Source organism: Pteropus vampyrus, unplaced genomic scaffold (genome assembly GCF_000151845.1).
Source record: "Pteropus vampyrus isolate Shadow unplaced genomic scaffold, Pvam_2.0 Scaffold62, whole genome shotgun sequence".
NCBI classification, from domain to species: Eukaryota; Metazoa; Chordata; class Mammalia; order Chiroptera; family Pteropodidae; genus Pteropus; species Pteropus vampyrus.
The window spans coordinates 4571689-4574663 of NW_011888843.1; positions in this window are offsets into that span (position 1 = coordinate 4571689).

Genomic DNA, 2975 nt, shown 5'->3' on the forward strand with positions numbered 1-2975 from the left:
GGAGCTGAGGTCTGAAAGAGGGGGAGAGAGAGGTTCGCTGGAAATAGCAACAGGGAAAAATTGCTCCTGGAGGACACCGTCACTCAGGAGCAGTACCCTCTGGGGACAGCCATCCAGGTTTTCATTAGGGCGAGGAGGCGACAGAACATTCAGGAGACAGAGGACATGGGGACTCTGCTAATGACAGAGGACCCAAAGGGAACAGGTGGACACACGGCACAGCCCACGCAAGCAGCTACTACCACAGGTGTGGGCCACTTCGAAGCTGGTTTGGTGGTGAACGACGAACCAGTCCGCAGCACCACGCACACCTCATTTGAAAAGTTAACACAAATTTCGAGTCCCTTAGACAGGTCAAGCTGGAGACCTAAAGGCAACAGAAACTCCAGACCTCACTAAAGTATGCTCTAGACAACTGTTAACAACTGAATACAGCCAACCCTGTCCACTGGCTTGCTGGCACATACCCACCACCTCCACTCCAGCCACCCAGCAGGACGGCAGCTTTAAAGCAAAGTCGGCCACCACTAGAGGGTGACACAGCCCAAAGACTTCAGCCACTGCCAGGCACTAATTTTTAAAAAAACGAAGCTCCAAGCAGGAGCAGACGCTGGTTAAAATTTCTCCCAAATTCAAAATTCACTTAGTTCATTTTTGAAGATGGCATACTATAAGAACACAGACATACCATGCGTATGGCTATGACATAAAGGGTCTCAAAGGCTTCACACTAACCTGGTTAACAGCGGCCCTACTCTGGCAAAGTGAGATGGCAGCGGGGCGGGGGAACGCACACGCACACAAACACACAGGCTCACTTTCACTTTTCTGACTATGTGTATGCTGGTATAACTTTAGAATGCATGAAAGAGCAGAAGGTACATTATAGTAAATTTATCGCGCTCAACAAAACTTGAAGGGACAAAGTAACAGAAGACACTATTCAGTACAGATAAAGTCTGCACAGCCCCGTTAAAATGGGATTGAAAACCCATCTCATCTAAGTATATATTTTCTCCAGGACGAAAATAAGGCCACAAAAGATTAATAAGTAATTTGCTCAAATAACAGGGGCAAAATTAAAACTCCCAGCTCTCACACACGATCCTAATACATGGGAATCCTTTCTTAGTTCCATCCTCTATTAAAACAACAGCATTTCCTGTTCAGTCATCGATTCACTTCTCCAATATCAGTCTCACCTCTCTTCTCTCCACTCCCCACCCCCCAAAAAGAGGGGAAACAGAGGAACAGCATGACTTCCTTAGGTTAAATTTAATTTTAACTAATATTGGTTGATGCTTTCATCTCTTGATGGAAAACATCATAACCACTCGATTAGAAAATACAAACACTAAAAACCTACCTGGTCCTTATCTTCAAATTATCTGCAGCTTATTAAAAAAAAAAACAACAACACAAGGGGAGTATGGTAATAACCATCCAAGTACAAAGGGATTCAACAGGGGGTAAACTTAGGTCTGTGGGACTGGAAAGTAGGAAAGGAACTTTTCAAAGGGACGGACACTTGCTGAGCGCTCACTATGGCTGGGCACTGTGCTAAGAGCAGCTTGTGCTGTTAGCGAGTTCGCCCTCACAAAACCCGAAGTGGGAACTGATGAACTTCCTTATGGAAGAAGGGAAAACCCAGCTGGCCAGTGAGTAGCAGAACAGGGTTCTCTGCCTAACCACCTTCTCTCATCGGAGCCCTTGGCAAGCGGAATGAATGATACCATCTCATCGGCGATGCATATTCATTCCATCGCCAGCCCCTCTCTGCCCCCGCTGTCTGGCTTTCGCGAGATTCGGAGTTTTATTTGGGTCATCCAATCTGGCAAGCATCGATGCAGGCAGAAAGATGGTTCATGGGCCCGGGTGCTGAAGAGAGCAAATGAAGGAGGGACCCAGAGACAGGAGACGGTCACACCTTGGCAAGAAGAGCATCTCCTCCTCAAACGGTTAGCAGGTAGCGGGAAGATCTTCAAAGATGGTCAGGAGAGACTGCCAGGGGCCATGTTCTACGATGCAGTTGCTGACAGTGCAAGTGAGGGCTGGCTGGAGAGCAAAGAGCAGACCTTGGTTCTCAAGTCTGGCTGCTTCTTAGAAGCTTTGAAACACACCCAGCAATGCCCAGGTCTGCCTGAAATCGGGACCTCCAGGCATCCATACGGTTTCAAACCTCCCCCAGGTGATTCTACCGTGCCACCAGAACTCAGAAGCACTGGGCCAAGCCGACAGCTAGGACGACTGAAATCAGGCAGTAATAACGAAGGACGGGGGGCGGGGCTGCAAATTCCCAAACGTAGTCCCGCCAAAGTCAGCAGCGGCATGCACTTGTTATAAAGCCACAGAGCTCAGCTTGGTGACACTTGCCAGCGATTTTCTGCCGCCAGGAGCAGAGAGAACACCACCACAGGGTCATCCAGGACAGCAGGTGATTGGGTCAAGAGTAGAGGCGTATAGAGTGGGTGCAAAGGCCCTGGACTCCTGATGAAGGAGTCCAGGCTGAATGTGAACGTGAATGAGGCCAGATTAAAATCGCCCGACGGGGAGAGTCGGGGAGGCCCAGGGCCACGTTGGGGGCAGGCGGGGGGCGTCAGAATGGCCTGATATCTTTTCAACATACGGATGTCCTTGAGCCTCACACCTTCCCTCTGCACCCCTACTATTCTGGTGCTTGCGAAGGCCTCCAAGGTATTCTGGTTCCCCTGACCTGCTGGGGACACCGGCCGGGAAGGTGCGAACGAACGAGAAAGGTGAAGCACAGGGAAGGATCGGGCGGGAAGACCGCGGCATGGAAGAGCTCAGGGGCACATCGGAGCATCTTCAAGAGAGCAGGAGCTTGGATGAAAGAGAAATACGACTGGTTTATTCCCACGAGAAATGATGAGGCCGGTATGTTAAACACCCATCCATGGGGACAACAAAGGCCCTGAGGATGACACAGGAGTGTGGCTGAGGATGACACCGGAGGG